General features: G+C 32.0%; 1 pseudogene; it reads left to right on the top strand.

Annotated features, from left to right (window-relative positions):
• Positions 1-15,605: 15,605 nt before the first annotated feature.
• LOC143603057 (flavonol 3-sulfotransferase pseudogene) lies at positions 15,606-16,400 on the top strand (annotated as a pseudogene).
• The last annotated feature ends 1,932 nt before the right edge of the window (positions 16,401-18,332 follow it).

The raw sequence follows: 18,332 nt of genomic DNA, 5'->3' as shown, positions 1-18,332 counted from the left end.
TGTAATAATCCGTTTAAGAGCTACCTGGGTTTGGTGAGACCTTTACCCATAAATTCGAGTCAAATGCGTGAGAAACTTTCATTTACAAATAAAGCAATCTGATGGTTTGAGAGAATGGTTGTTTTATATTTTTTGTTTTTTAATATTATTTTTTGGATTTTAATTTTCTTTATTGTAAGAAAGTTAATAATATACTTAGGGTTTGATGATGAAAGGGTTTCATAAATAAATGATATGTTATAACCCGTTTAAAAGCCATCTGGATTTGGTGACCCATGACCCGCTTATGTTTTTTACTATAAAATTGTTTATTAATTATAAATAATATCTTTTTCTTTTTAAATTTGATATTAAATTTTAGTACATTCCTATTTTATAGGATTTTCATATCAAATAATTAGTAAGATTAATTTTTAATTTAATGAGATGTTATAACCTGTTTAAGAGCTATCTGGTTTTGGTAAGACCCACACCTATAAATTTGGGTTAAATCAATGAGAGGCCTCCATTTAAAAATTAAGCAACCTGGTAACTTCAATAAAAAGGGGGAACGACCACATCGTGACACGTAGGATTTTCGGATTTTCGTTTATATATATTATAGATAGATATTTTCCAAAGTAACAAATATATATATTTTCATCGAACACCTAAAATCACACCTATGAACACTTTCAAATTTCAATGAGCAACAAACATCCGTGTTCAGGTTTGGATTATTGGGTTTCGGCCCACCCACATAAGCCCATTGAAATTTGACCCATTTCTATCCTGTAAAAACGAAAAAGTGCTATAACCAATTAACCTTAGGCCTCTTTTGTATCCTTTCAAGTCTCAAGTAGAGGTGTACAAAAAAAACCGGTTTGGGACTGGTTTTAGGCAAACCGAACCGAATCGGTTTGGGTTTAAACCGGTTTCACCCAAGCCGGTTCTCAACCCGACCCAAACCGTCAGTTTCAGGACCGGTTCCCCTTAAGATCTATCAAACCGGTTTTAAAACCGAACCTGTTTGAGAAAAACCGGTTTAAAACCGGTTAAAACCGGTTTATAACCCGAACCGAACCGACATTACCAGGTCGGCCTATCTTGTGTCTAAACCGATTTATAAACCGAACCGGTTTGAGTCAAACCGGTTTTGACCAGCCGTTGACCAAACCGGTTCGGTTTATAGACCAGTTCGGTTTGGATTTAAAACCGGTTTTGTACACCTCTAGTCTCAAGTCTCCACCCATGTCATGACTTCACTAGCTTAGTTTTCATGCAGCGTTTGGTGTGTAAAAATAGATGATGAAATTGAATGACCTACTATGAGCGGAATAAAAAGGTGTGATTGGTTAATTAATAGAATGGAATAACCTGTTACCTAGTCGATTCCATTCCTTATAAAACACCCAATTTCATTCCATTTATCTCTATTTTTTTTTCTTTATTGTTCACCCTATATAACCTCCCCCTCCCCCACCACCATCAACAAACTCCACTGTCACCACCATAACCATCGCCGCCACTTACCCCCACCAGCCACCACCAACACTGGCCACCATCGCCGTTACCACCATTACTGTCGCCGCCACCCACTACCGCCAACCACCACCACCGCCTGCCACATCCATTAAGCCATCGCTCTCACCCTGCCCCCCACCACCATCACCATGGCCCGCACCCACCGCGCCACTGTTGTCAGCCACCACACCACCCACCTCCCACCATCACCACCCACATCTAACTACTATTATCTCCCGCCATCCATCCTCACGTGCCACCGTCAAGGCGCCAACTATTATCACTGCTGACACCACGCCCGACACCTACCTCCCACCACCACCGCCACTCACTACTATTTTAATTTTATTTTTCGTCCTTTCATACCTACCAAACAACACAAAGTAATGATTTATTCCATTCTCACATGGTAACCAGACATCTCATTAGAATGGTAATAACTCATTCCATTCTTTTGTCCTTTCCATTACTACGTTCATTCCATTTCTTTACTCACATATCTTATCTTATCTTATCTTACTATACTAATAAACAAAAATAATGATGCTTAGTTGTCCGAACCACATTCAATCCTAGCATAAAATTCACTCATAATCTTTTAATTTCTTTTCTCCTTAATCCATGCTATCCATTGGTCATGAATAAAAATGATTTGACCCATGAGTTACAATATTTTCAATATATTTAACATATTTTGCACACATTAATGACAATTTACAACAATTTAATATCTAAAATATAATTATGCTCCATGTATATCTTATCTTACTTTTCATTAAAGATTCAACATCTAACTAATATATTAAAGCAACACAATTTTGTCCACATATCCTTCACCTAAGTTGTCTACATAGGCTTCCATGTCATTAACCTTTCATAAATATATTTTTCACATATTCACAAAAAAATTTTAATCAACAGTATTGACTTTTATATTTTTGTAACTTATTAATGTAATTATGATATTAATTATTCTAATTATTGTTAGAATTATAAAACTTATTAAATTACTAGGTTTAAATTGTTATCGTTTCTTCTTTAAAAGGCACATGCTTCGTTCAAAAATCATAACGCTCCCCATCGTTTGTAACCAGATTCTTTGCCTCATCTATAACCGGTTCTTCATGATTTGTCGGTTTTATAATCCAAACAATATCAAATATGTTCATCGTTTGCAATTATCAGGTATGATTTATATTTTAGTGTTTAATCGATTTTTGTGAAGAACAACATCAACTTGATTCACTGTTATTGGATTTAGGGGTTTAATTGCATGATTTTTTATACTAACGATTAATAGATTTGATATTTAATATATTCATATTAATCGATATATGTTTTAATCTATTTAGGGTTTAAAGGTATGATTTTTTTTAAATTATCGGTTAATCGATATGATTTTTAATATGTTTGTTACTTAAACTTATGTTTATATATTGTGATTTTTTGTTCATAATACGCATTTTTTCAAGTTTCACTAATATTAATTTATTTTTATGACCTATTAATTTAAAATTGAAAATCTTATTATATATGAATAGGAACCTAACTGTTATTATAATTAAAATATTAATTTATTATATTTAACACATTCCTTTATTTGGTATAATATTAGTCAAACAATAGTAATTGATTTAACGAGCATCTAATCTAACTAATATATTAAAGCAACATAATTTTGTCCACATGTTCTTCACTTAGGTTGTCCACATAGGCTTCCATGTCATCAACGTTCCATAAATCTAATTTCCACATATTCACAATAAAATTTTAATCAATGATATTGACTTTTATATTTTTGTAATTTATTAATGTAATTATGATATTAATTATTCTAATTATTGTTAGAATTAAAAAAACTTATTAAATTTACTAGGTTTAAATTGTTCATCGTTTTTCCTTTAAAAGGCACATGCTTCATTCAAAAATCATAACGCTCCCCATCGTTTGTAACCAGATTCTTCGCCTCATCTATAACCGACATTTTTTGTTTCAAAAGGTTTTTGAACGAAAACTCTACAAGGGTGAAAATATAAGTTTAAACCTGGTATGTATTTGTAAGCTTAGTTTTCAAATAATATTACAGAATCTGTTGCTATTGTGTTTTTTTACTTTTTTCAGGTATAAGGGTTCATTTATGTTATATTATTCCTTATTTACTAAATTATTTATTTATAAAGTATTTTATTTTTATGTTATAGACATAGTTTAACATCTTTTGTAATATCTGCTGGTAAAAAACTTATGTCAAATATTTGTTGATTGAATATGTTTTTTACATTTTATATTGTTTCTTGATATATTTTCCACCCGTGTGTAACACGGGTTATTATCCTAGTTTTTTAACAATAAGACTTATGAATTCAGTTTAAATTATGCAAAGCTTTTCACTTCATATATATATATATATATATATATATATATATATATATATATATATATAGGATTTGGTTCATTTCAGAAGTGTTTTTAGTGCGAGAAGTGCGAGAAGAGATCATAACCAATCACATGATTTCTTTTTTAATTCTTTATTATTTAAATAAAAGGGTATGTTACTAAAATATAAAATGTTTTGTTTTGTAACTCATACTCATTAATGATTTAATTAATGTTAAGTTACTACCAAATGATAAGTTGTTGTTGTTGTTGCTATTATTATTATTATTATTATTATTATTATCAATTTCATCTAAAATTTGAATAATTAAAATCCATTTGATCTAAAATCATTTTATTCTAACACATGGCTAATTAATTTTTTTATTTGATCTCTAATGTGAAGTTTTTTTTTTTTTTTGTTTGATTTTAATCAACCTAATGTAGTGTAGGCTTATCTTATGTAATGTAGATAAAGTTACGTAGTCTAGTGTATGCATACTTTCAACTTTTATATAGTCATAACTAATGTAGTGTAGACATGTCATATGCAGTCTTGAAAAAACTAATGTAATGCAGGCTTACTTTCAAATATTGTGTAGTCATAACTAATGTTGTGTAGATATATCAAATGTACTGTAGGCAAAACTAATATAGGGTAGGTACCTTTTCAAGTGTTATATAGTCATAACTAATGTGGTGTAGACATATCATATGCAGTGTAGGCAAAATTGATGTAACGTAGGCTCACTTTCAAATGTAGTGTAGGCAAAATTAATGTAGTGTAAGCGCACTTTCAAGTGTCGTATAGTCATAACTAATCTAGTGTAGGCAAAAATAATGTAGTGTAGGCACTCTTTTAAATGTTATGTAGTCATAACTAATGTATTTTTGGACATATTTAATGTAGTGTAGGGACACTTTCAAATGTTGTGTTGTCATAACTAATGTAGTGTAGGTAAAACTAATGTCGTGTAGTCACTTGATACAAGTTGGTGTATGTTTTTATGTATCATGTATATATATTAAACTAGTAGTAATCATCTTATGAGCATTGATTATGCTAGAAAAAATAACCGCCGGATAAATTAATGTCTGGCTTAATTAGACCAACACCACAAAAGACATGTATGCCCTTTTTAATTAAAAATATGTCATAAATATGTGTCTTTATTTACGATAATGTCATTTCTATTGTTGACCATTGATTAAACACAATCAATGGTTTAGATTCATTTCTCGCACTTCTCGCTATAATATCACTTCTCGCATGATCCATCCCCTATACACACACACACACACACACACACACACACTAGGCGGGTGCCCGCGCGATGCGGCGGGTGTCCGAACGCAAACCCTGCGAATCACATAACAATTAAGAGTGTTCATGGTTCAGTTTAAAGCCTTTAAACCTTTTAAACCAGTCATCGGTATGGTTTCATGTCCTCTGACTAACATTCATCGCGCTACGCGACAGAGAATCACACAATTCAAGAAAAAGGGGGGCGACGCGCTACGCGACGGCCAAACCCAACTGGTCCATCGCGCTACGCGATGGCCAGGTTAAGTAACCTGGGACACGTGGCCAACCACGTGTCAACACGTGGTAGCCTCTGGTAAATTGCGGCGTCGCGCTACGCGACGGCCTTGGGGAAAAGGCCATCGTGCTACTCGATGGTTTGCAAAACTCACCTATAAAAGGGCAGCTACGGGTTCAAGCCATTTCATCCCATTTTCACCTTAGTTTTCACATAGTTAACCTTGGAAAGCGTGCAAGGAAGTTCCGAGGTGTCGAGGGCTGTTTTTGCGAAGAGACGAGGAGTCGTTACACTGTTTAACGAGGTGTTGATTGTATAAACGAAGAATAAGCCAAACCGCTGCTGATTTCTTAGCTCTTAAGTTCCATCAAGCCGATTAAGGTATGATTAAGGTTAAGTTACTTTACTAGTTACTTTAAATACATAAGATATAGCTTTGTTTAGGGTATAGTCGTTAAACTGTAATTATTTTCCAATTAATGTTTTATAAAGCAAAGACGTTGCTTCCACGATAAGTAATGTTATCAAAACTATTATTTTGACGGGCATGTAGTAACTGGAAGGGGGGTATCATTAGTAGACTCTTCTTGCCTAAGGAAAGCAATTCGTACAAATCCCAATCAACCGCAGGACCCGTTTGCTTACCTGGAGAAGTTTGCCAACGTGATATCTTTTATTAGGCCAAAGCGTGCTATTCCAAACGTCATATGTAAATTCAAAGTATTTTGATAAACGACTATAACTATACTAAGGTTAGGTCAGACTTAAGAGTCTGCTGATCAGACCTCGAGTCTGCTGAACTGAATCAGACATTAAGTCTGCTGATAAGACCTTGAGTCTGCTGAACTGAAATAGACTTAAAGTCCGCTGAATAGTATCAACTAGATACTTATGCATGCCTATTATGAATATAGGTTGTTAAGCATACTGAGAAGAGGAGTTTGATATTATCCACTGATATATGAGGTGAACACGTTAACCTTTTTACTGTCTAAACTGATTTTTACTCTTGTAATAGACAGGTTGTTTATTACAAAGAGTCTGATAAATGTTTGCATGAGATATAATCTCTAAAATCGTTATAATACAAAATAGATAATAAAAAGCAACTCAGACCGAATACACATGTGTCTGGATCTAAACATAACTGATAATTGGCATACAAAACCAAGTCAGTCATAACCGGTTCTCCAACAGGGTTATATAGCTTAGGGGAAAGTTGTTTCCGAACAGGGGCTGTATACTCGGGGAACCTTTGAATTGTGTGTGTAGGGCAGTGGTACAAATCCCGGAACAGAAAACTATTTTTGTATTTAACGACTGTTATAAATAATTTATCGAGTAAACGTTTCACCAGCATATAGCTAACGTGTTTTTCCACACTTGCAGGTAACTAGATGATAATAGATGATATACAAGGATTGGAGTCATAGAAGATCGCTTGAGATGGCTCGTTTTTGAATATTAACAAATCCTTGTATTATTAATATCACGGTTTTGTAAAACTGAAACTCGGTTGTTAATTCCCGAGTAATTTTGATAAATTAATATTTTAATATTTAAAGACTTCTGCTAAAATAAACCCGCTACTCTGATATATTTACAAAACATGTACCAACTGATGGTTACACTTCTAGGCCCTGGATTGGGGTGTGACATGTAGCTAAAATTATCATTTTTCCTATTTTGTTATATATGAGTTGGTAATGATTCGGTTTCAATTTTCAATGATTCAATTTTGGTTTGGACAACGAAAAATCGATACTAATGGTTGGGCTTACAGGTTTAACTTACAAACCATAAAAAACCAACATCGAACACCCTTACATAACTTATTAATTTTTAAAATTTAAAGAATTATAATAATATCATACTCAAATTAAAAAGAATAAAATGATCGATTTTATGGTGCACTTCTTTTACAAAAATATTAGCGTACGAAAAAATTATGGTCGTTTAAAAATCGTGGTGGGAAGTTAGTTTAAGATTAAAATTAAAAACATAATATGGTTAAAGATGAGGGGGCAAACTTGTAAGTATGTGAATTGTGTTTAAAAGACAAGTTTACCCATTCTTACACATGTACTTTATAAATTAGCATTTGCAAAACTCTTAAAATCAAGTGTCTTAATTTACCCTTTTCTCATGTATTATATATATAGTGTGTGTATATATATATATGTATGTATAAAGTTTTTATCAATTATGTTATTTAACTTAAATTTCCAATTCTATCTATACTAATAAACAAAAATAATAAGGATGATGCATCTTAACCACATTCAATCATAACTTCAATTTCCCTCCTATTTTTTAATCTTTATTCTCATCCATGTTATTCATGGGTCATAAGTTTAATTAGTATAACCCATTAGTTGTAACCTAATGAAAAAAAAGGTAGTTAATGTAATTTAAATCACACTAAATTTATTAACCCATTACATCTAATCTAACTATACTATTAAAGCAACACAAGTTGTCCACATGACGTTTAACTAGGCACTCCACATAAGATGCCAAGTAGATGCCATGTCACTATTTCCTATTATATTATAACACATGACACGTTTTTCTATTATACCCATGACCCGTAAGACTTTATAAAATTTTGAAAAATATATTATTGTGTGATACGGGTTTCAAACCCAGGACCTCATGTTTCAAACCAAATGTGCTTACCAACTCCACTAAAATAGTAATCGTGTTTGATATCTTGACTTAACATATATAAATGTGATTTTTCCTGAGGTATAAAACCAAAAATATTTAATTATTAACATTTTCATAATTCACAATATGACATTGTCTTCCCATATCTTTTAACACTACCATTTAAGGTTCTTTATCGTTTCTCTCTTTATTTTAAAATATAAGATGTTTTTATTTATTTTATTTTACAACAAAACCTTAGGCTTTGTAAATTTAGGTTTTAAATTCGTGACAATATTTTGTTATAAATATCATTTTATACGCACAGTATTTAATATAACAATATCGGTATGAATGTTTTATTTGAAATAAATCAAACATCAAGATTTGGTTTTCAACTTAAAATTATAGTGCATAATATATCAAAAACTTAATATAAATAGTCATAAATAAAAATTATTATATGAAACAATTAAATTTACGTATTACATATTATAATTTTTTATTTTTATTATATTTTTCACCCGTGTGAAACGCGGGCTCTAACCTAGTTTTACTATTAAAGTTTGACAATTATTTCTTAAAAATAGTATAAACTATTGAATATTTATAATAAGTTTAAAATAAAATGGTGAATTATTAAATTAGTTAAATAATAATTTACAAACCATTATCATATAATAACTAGCGACCTATGTTTATAATATATATTTAATTATGTGTGTACTTCAAATTCCGTTGAATAAATACAATATTTAAAATTTTACAATTTGTAAAACACTTTTTAACTTCTTTTTGTATTGATAATATAAAATTCCTTTAATATGTTTACCTAATTATCAATTTTTGGTTTTATGCCATCTGAAAACAATATTTCAATCTTGGGAAAATGTAAAATTTAAATATGCTATATTTGAAGTGTGTGTGATAGTATTATAATTAATCTATAAATTCCAAAGAAAATCTCTAAATTACGTATGATTAAATACCTGAATTTCGCTTATTTCACAAATCTCGTGTTATACACGGGTTCTAAAGCTATCGTATACATACATACATATATATATACATATATATATATACACACACTAGCTTTAGAACCCGTGTAATGCATATGATCATACAAATAATAAAAAATTACAAACAAATTTAAAAAATCTAGGAAAAATGTGAAATAAAATAAATAAATTTGTAAATAACATATAAAATTAAGAAAAAGATCTATTATATAAGTTAGGTTTAATCAATGTGATGGATTGAGCTTTAAACAAAGACCTCCCAAACAAATGAACAATGATTATTTTTGTATCATTGTAACATATGCTAAGGGTAATTGTGTTATTTTTGGAAAGTGCTCAACCTTGCTTATCCCCTTTGAACATTATTATGGTGAACGAAACAAAAGAGGGTATGTTTGTTAAAAACAAGTTTACCGTACTATTTCATTTATAACAAAAGATTACAAAGGTCATAGTGTACTCTTTGTAACGTGATCACTATGACCTTATTAAGTTTATTATGAATATTTATAAATTTATTAAACTTATTAAGTTTCTTAAATTATAACTTATCATTAATTGTATATATAAATGTATAGACTATATATATTATTTTTTTATAAAAGTAAATTGTAATATTTTTTATGATGAAATTTTTATAAAATAGTTTTATTTTAACATTTCAAAGAACTTTTTAGTTTACCTAATATTTTTAAAGCTGAATTATATTTTCAGATTTTTTTCTCAAACTAATAATATTTTTTTTAATTCGTACTCATAATTTAATAAACAATTTATCAAAATAATATTTTGTACATAAAATGTAATTATAAAAGGCAGTGATAATGTGAAAGTGGAAGAATGTCTTAATTAAGCCATGTATGTAATAGCGGTATTCATGGTTCCCTCAAATGGTTTTACTTATGGGCTAAATAGTAAGTACAACTTTTGTGAAAAGTGAAAACTAAAACAAATTAACCGAGACGGATGGTTTGGGCAAAGTCAAACCAACCAAAATGACTTGGTTTTGGCAATTTTCTGGTTGGGATCGTTTTTTTACGCACGTAATTTTAACATAAGATCTTCAAAGGTCCAGAAACATAGTAGGTTTTAATCAAATCTTTTACTTTGAATATTAAAGGTTTTACATTTTCTTATATAAAAAGTTAAGCGCACGAAATTGGTTAATATACATGTATTATAATTATAAATATATGTATACATATAATATTTATTTGATTTCTATACATTTGTTTTGTTGAACGACCGACATTAACAATGAGAATAATAAGTCACTAGCCAATATACAAAACACCAAGGTACACCAAAATGCAACATGAACGTCGATTATAACAAATTCTTTAAAACACGATGGAACACCATCAATCCTAATCCAACCCAACCAATTTGCCCCTATTCTTTACCCATAAATACGAGAGTCGTCTTATGTCTTTTTTGATTCTGCTGATCGATACTTATGATCCATTGAACATGCTCTCATTTCTTGCTTTTCAAAGGCTCCACATGCCATAAGTATCATGAGATGATTTTGTTAGTAGATCCTTAATTTCAAACGCGCCTATCGATTGAATACCACACCAACAACTAATGCATTGCCATATGACCGAAGCAACAAGATATCAAAATGTGTTGAACGGATTCCAACGAGTCTTCAAACAACGGTCATCGTCTAGTCTCGTCAAGAACCAGCCATTTGCTAAGTGCGTCTGATGTTGCTGTAAGGCCCCGTCCCGGAAGCCCTACTTTGGCGTTGGATTTACTCATAAACACAGTTCTAAAATCAGAGTTAATTAAAAATTTTTTGCGGAATACATAATATTAAACATTCCTACATAACATAAGTGCTTGTTTTTAAACAAAATACATTAAGTCTTAAAAGGTAACGTAAACGACACGTGAATCTTCTTTTCTTCGATGCTAGTCTTCACTTTGTTGCCACGTGTCTTCCCTCAAGAAACCCGTCGCATCCTATTCACCTGCGTGCATACTAAAAGTCAGCTACGCTGAGTGAGTTCTAGTTAATCAATTAACATACAATACATTCATGTTCTTACTCATACGTGTCCGGAGATACGTATTTCGGATTTTACTTACTATTACTTCTTTCATACTTGCTTTACATACATACATACATTCATTCGTGCTCTCATACTTTCTTTCTTAATCCCCTATGGTATAACATAGGCTACACCATCTCCACCATCACAAATATTTTTAAGGTCTGGTCCCGTCTGTCTCAAATATTATTAGGGTCTAGTCCCTTCTGTCTAAGATATTATTAGAGCCTGGTCCCTTCTGTCTCAGATATTATTAGGGTGTGGTCCCTTCTGTCTCAGATATTATTAGAGCCTGGTCTCTTCTGTCTCAGATATTATTAGGGTCTGGTCCCTCTGTCTCAACTAACCATACAACCATACCTGTCTCTTCACTCTTTCATACATTCATTTTCATACGTGCATACTATACATATCTTCTAATCATGTGTGTGTTTGTGTGTATATATATATACATATTAATTCGTATAAACATTCTATCATAACATTCAATACTTAATCATACATATGTCATACACATATCATACGCGTATCATACACTCACCACTTAAGGTAAGTGTATTAACAACTATCACATTGGGTATGTACACAGCCCCGAAAACATAACAGATAAGGGGCTAGAAACTCACCTGGAGTCGGTTTCTCTCGCCGTCAATGGTAATGACATTCCTTAGTTGTGCACGGCTAACTGCACAATACATTACGCGTGTCAATCATCTGTTACTAGTATCTCTTATATCTATGCTAATGAAATCCTCAACTAACGGGGGTCATGGAATTTCGCATGGAAGAATTTCTCATGGAAGAATTTCTCTTCTCATGGAAGAATTTCTCTTATCATGGGAAAAATCTATTTTTTTACATCTCTTCTTTTTTTGCCATTTTAAAGCTATTTTACTCCGTGACTCTTTATTATGACCCGATTTTACCCTTTTTTATGGGTTTTGGGTTGTACCAACTTTGTATACCCGTGTTTTATGAGGTCCGAACATCACCTTTTTGTCCTATAACATACCCGTGAGGTTATAACTCACCAAGTTTATGTTTTTCTTACATTTCACAGCCCGATCTATCATCCTATCAGTTTGCATGTCGAAACCGACTAAGAACTTAACCATTTAAACTGAAACCTACCATTTGCTTCGGGTTCGGTTCGGATCCGAGACGACTCGAGGATCTGGACGTGATTCTTGTTATCTGAAGACACTTTGAGCACCAAGATCTTCCTTACTTTAACCCGGATTTGGATTCGGGTCTTGAGAGAGTATGTGTGTTCTATGGTGTGTGTGAAAGTGTGTGGAGAGAAAGAAAATGGTGAAATGATGGAGGGGTTGGGTTTATATAGGGGGGGGGTTATGCCCGCAACCCACTCACACTTCCAAGTCCAAATATTATCAAAACACTAAACACACGACTAACTTAACGACACACACGCAACAATAAATTCTCTTTTATTGTAATCTCGTAATACGGATGTTACAGTTGTTGTCTTTTTCATCCGTGTTCCACCCAAAATAGAAAATATTATTTTTTAGAAAATTTGGTAGATTAAAAATATTCATTAATATATTGTTCGCTAACGAACCATGTAGTGCATCTTCTCATAACAAACAATATTTCTTCTAATCACGTGACACCTTTCAATTGGATCCGGATAATGTTATTTTAAACTTGTTTTTCCTTAATTAATTAATTAATTAATTGATTGATTAATTAATGTTATTATCACATTAGCTGTTTCATCGTGACATCGTGAAATGTGAATGCATGAACCTGATAGTCGTTAGAATATTTTGCATGTGAACGCCTGATCTGCCGCTAATTTTAAGGTCGACCATGAGCAAATATAAAACATTTTTCTAATAATTATTTGTTAATTGATAACTTGACGACTTTTCGTATTATAAATTTGTTTTCAGGTTATCCTATTTATTTGTTTTTCATCATATGATCATGACTAATCACATATTGATTTAAAAAACATATTGTACTAAAATCAGTTGTTAAACGTCATTATACATCAAATAATTAATTTAGTGTAAAGATAAAGTATCATGTCGATTAATTTAGTTGTGGGTATGAGTCATGTAATACCTAAAAGTATCGTAAGTGTTTTTGACGTAAAACTCTAAATTGTTGGGTGTTCTTGCGTTTTTGACGAGGTAATTAATAGAAATACTTAGAGATAATCGTTCTTTTAGGTTATCTATAGTTTATCAGGATATGTTATGATAGCTAGAACTCATAAATTTTAACTTTAATTCGATGAACATTGAGTTATGTTACATGTTTGTCCTATCATAACAGACTTAAAAGGCTTGATCCATTGATGATGAAGATGAATGTATATGTTTTGAAGTTACATGCTTAAAGAACAATATATACTTAAAATATAAGATTTATAAGGTGGTTTGAGTAATAGTTTTCTTGTTAATGGGAAATCATGGTTTTTCATACTAAAGGAAATGCTAGATTAACCATTTGAGTTATATTAGTTGTAAGAACCGTACTCGAATAGAATTTAGGGGCTTTTAATTTATGTTTTTAGATCATCTATAATTAGCTGAATCTGATTTGTAACTATTCAATGAATGATTTGTATGCATAAGTAGTGAAATGTGTTGTAAGAAAATGTATATAGATTGACGCTAATGAAGAGTAAATGAATTATAATAGTTGAGTTGAGATCATGGTATGTGGGTTTGAATAGTAAATAAAAATATGGTGCTATAAGAATTCATGTAATAAAGAGTGTTGAAATGGTAGTTAACCAAGTAATAATTTAAAGGTTTTGTGTTGACTTGCAAGTTGCTAGATACGTAAAGTTTGAAAGCCAATGCGTCCTTGAAGCAAAACAAGTTCTAGTAAATTCAACGGGCAAATGTAAGTGAATCTTATACCCTAATTATATATAAGAAAATATTCACGTAATGCAGTGTATAAAATGTGCAAGTTTGTGGTTATAAAATTGACAAGATGCTAATATATATGGCTTAAGTTATATGTAGTGTGTATTCAACTTCTTGATACGATGATTATATGCACAAGATGGGTAAGGTAACAAACGCATTTATTTGGATTGTGATCAGCATACTCTATGTTGGTTGCTTGAAATTTTGTTAAGTTGGAACTTGCATTCTTATTCATATATGGTCTTATACACTATTAACACTTGTGATGTTTAACGTGCGCCCTATGTAAAGCTCACAAATGGACATACAAGGTTGAAAATCAAGTGCTCAGGACGAAATACTAATAACACATCCCAAAGTTAAATTCCTACTTTTTAAAGGCATCAAGAGTTGCTTTCTCATTTGTTACTTCTCATATAACAACATAATATTTTGTAAGTAAGATGTCGTTAATAAGTAGATGAAACCTGGATAGCTTTATGAATTGTTAGATTAAAGTATTCCATATGTACATCGTAATTGCTGTTACTCTATATAGGATGATTACACTCTATACAAATTGCCACCAAATGTTTTCTCTTCTGTTTCCCACCGTCTGCACATTAACTTCACTTTGTACGCGATCCCAACCAATATATAAGCTCACACACAGTTTTCAACGTTTTCTTTTCTCTTTAATCTATTGAACTAGTTTTAAGACCTGTGCATTATGACGGAACCGTTAGACCAATCAAAAATTAGACGTTAAACATTGAGCCACGCACGCTTGTTAACTCACAAATATTAGACCGAAACACAACACATAGAAAATAATAAATAAGTCGAAACTGTAAATAACGTAAAATGTAGAAAATACTAAATAAGTCAAAAGAATAAAGTAGCGTAATACAGGAATTTGAAACTTTGAAAAAAAAATAATTTAAAAAACATTTTAGTAATTGATATTTACATTTTTCCCAGTAAATTAAAACAAAAATCTAAAAAAATCATGAATTTAAAAAAAATAATAAAGTATTTTGGTAAACGACAGTGCGACACTTATTATATTAACTGCTATGTGAACCCGTACAAAATAGATCAAACCCTCATAAATTAAAAAAAAATAATAATAAAGTATTTTGGTAAGCGACAGTGCGACACTCATTATATTAATTGTTATGTGAACCATCACAAAATAGATCGAACCCTCTTCTTATATGTTTGACCTTTTCTATTGTTAGGTGAATGGTGATTGGTGACCCTATCCTTTTTTACTTTGTATGATACATCTCAATAACATGATGCATAATAAGTTGTATATGATGTAAAAAAAATTGTAAATTTCATAAATAGTGATTTTAGTAAGTGATGGAGATTTTGGTTTTTATTATATATATAATTGTTTTGTGACATGTTCCCTCATAACTAGTGATGACGTACCAGCCTATGACAAGGTATTAAGTAAGCACGGGATTAGGTACGTATTTACAATTAAATTAACAACTTAAGTTATCTATAAATTTAGGGCATTAAGTTTAGCCAATTCACAATCCTCACAAAAACTAGCAAAACATGGAAGACATTTTCAAAACACTTCCTCAACATACTTGCAACTGGTCGAAATGCGAGTTGACCTGTTACAAGTATACACATATTTGCACCGCCCAAAATTCACTCCAAGGAGCAATGGTGGCTCAACAATGCTTCAAACTAGTTGAGTCTACCGACACATTACTGTGTGGTTGTTCTGGAACTGGCACAACTTGGCTAAAGTCCTTGGCTTTTGCCATTGTAACCCGACAAAAGTTTGAGTGTTGTGTTCCTTTCCTTGAGGAAACCGAAAAAGACCACAAAAACTCAATTGTGGCCACACATCTTCCTTACACTTCATTGCCGAGATCAGTCACAGCTTCCAATTGCAAGATAGTTTATATATACCGGAACATAAAAGATGTCATATATTCTCATTACCATTTTATGAGGGTATCTTTGAATTTACCGGTGGAAGTTATTCCATTTGAAGAGTTTTGCAAGGGGGTTTCGTTTAATGGAGCGTATTGGGATCATATGATGGGATACTGGAAAGCAAGCCTAGAAAGGCCAGGCCAAATTTTGTTTGTGAAATATGAAGATTTGGTGAGGGATCCTAAGAACAATGTGAAGTGGCTTGCAGAGTTTATTGGGCACCCTTTTACGGCCGAAGAAGTGAAAGCGGGTGTGGTTGATAATATTATAAAGATGTGTAGTGAGAATATGAGCAACTTAGAAGTGAACATAAGTGGAAAGTGTCGTCCAGAAGAACCCTGTGGGATAAAGAAACGACTTTTTCACTTTTGGACGATTGGGAGAACCGCTTCAAGGCTTTGATGAAGGAAAAGATGAACCAATCGAGTGCTCACCAAGATCAAGTATGTCGTTATGTTGGTATTAGGTGCATTTGAAAGTTTGTTGTTTTAAATAAATGAGGGATGTCTCTCTTTTGTGTTTAGATGGATGCTTACTATCTATCTTGTTTTACGATCATGTTTTCTGTTTGAGTTTCAAGTGTGTGGTTGTATGACTATTGATAATATATATTATGTTCCTTGTGGTGATGTTTTTTTAAACTTGTACTAATGTGCTCATCAGTAAACTATACATCAAACGGTTTCACCTCCTTTGCGGGTTGGGCTGTGTCCAATGGGCCGAAACAACTAGGCCTATTTTCATATGTTAATTGGTAAAGAACGTGCATTATTCACCTTCACCTTCCATTTGAAGCAGTTAAATCATCGAATGGTTGGTTAACCATAGGTCGGTAAACCATCAGTTATCGATTTCGGTTAAATTTGGTTAATTGTCCAATATATTTTTTTTATTATTAGTATTTTTCTTCTGTTCAAGTAAAAAATTGTTTGGTCATGATGTTTCAAGCTCAATTACGAAGTTTCGAAGAAAAAATATGTCGGTTCCAAGTTTGGTTATAGTGTCATAAGGTCGGTTATAGACAGCTGCGACATGAATGTAAATGTTTGAATCTAGAAATGGAGGTATAAAATTTGGAAAACACAAAAATACAAGGCTTGGTTCAGTTTCGATTAAAACTAGTTAACGAAGACACATTAACCATAACCAAATGGTCGGTTAACTAGATTCACCAAATCACAACCGATTGATTTTGTCGGTTATTGGTAAGTTCAGTTAATTTTTAGGATAATGGTTTGATTTTGCATGTGATTTGCTTTTTATCGCCCCTAAATTGTCGTGGGCGGGGGCTTTGTTAGGGCTCCAAGTGGAAAAATTTGGAGCAACGAACCACCTTTCACAAATTCTTCAAATAGACCCCCCCCCCCCTCTCATGCCCACTTCACACTTCCCTCGGTTCACCCTATCTCAGCTGGCCCACTCTCCAAACAACAGCCAAGCCCACACGCCTACGATGGTGCCCCGCAGTGGTGGTCTTCGTGCTCCATGCCATGCTTAAATGGCAAATTTGCTGACCACACTAAAGCCAACAGCACATGCCCTAGCTGTTTAGATTGTTGAGAAAGAATATGACCATGAAATATTTTTTAAACTTTATATTATATTATAAAAGTTAGATCCGGAGTCTTTCTGCTAAAGTAAAAAAGAAAAAAATATTAGAAACTCATGTTTTAACGTCTTTGAAAAGAATCAAACAATTTTTCTAGTGAGTAACCTGAGAATTAATGTATGTAACTTCTGAAAAGAAATAATAAACCATTTTACCAAGTCAAATTCTTAATTATTTTTCTCGGCAGTATTTAACTTAGTTACGATACTCTAATACAATGTTTCAGTCAGTCACTTTGAAAACTATTCCATAAAATCAATTAGTCAGCAACATTAAGAATTTTATATGTGGAATTTGTAATGGATTTTGAGAATTATTTGACACGATACCATGACGTGACTCTCTTCATTTTCCCATCGATGACTTCCATCAGACTTTTCCATACAAGAGTTGGGCAACAAAAATTTGGCGTCATTGAAATATACGTTAAAATAATTTATTATCTCCAATTAATATATAAAAAAAAAACTAATATCATCAACCTTCTACTTGTATATTTTTAAAAGAGAGCTGTTATATGTTGTGACACCAACCTTTTTATTTTGATAAATACACCATTTTCTTATCTCAATTATGTCATTATAATTTTTTAATAGACTATTATGATTGCTTGGAACTAGTTTAGCTTATGGCGTGACGAATAATCACAATGTGTCTAATACTTTGCATATTAGACGGCCGGGTTTGTTAGGTGTCAAGTTATAAACAATACGGTCTTACGTACA

This window comes from Bidens hawaiensis, unplaced genomic scaffold (genome assembly GCF_021521415.1).
Source record: "Bidens hawaiensis isolate Kalapana, Puna unplaced genomic scaffold, B.hawaiensis_p1.1 tig00060432_1, whole genome shotgun sequence".
NCBI lineage: Eukaryota > Viridiplantae > Streptophyta > Magnoliopsida > Asterales > Asteraceae > Bidens > Bidens hawaiensis.
The sequence above is the reverse complement of the archived record's forward strand: the minus strand, read 5'-3'. Positions and strand labels throughout refer to the sequence as shown.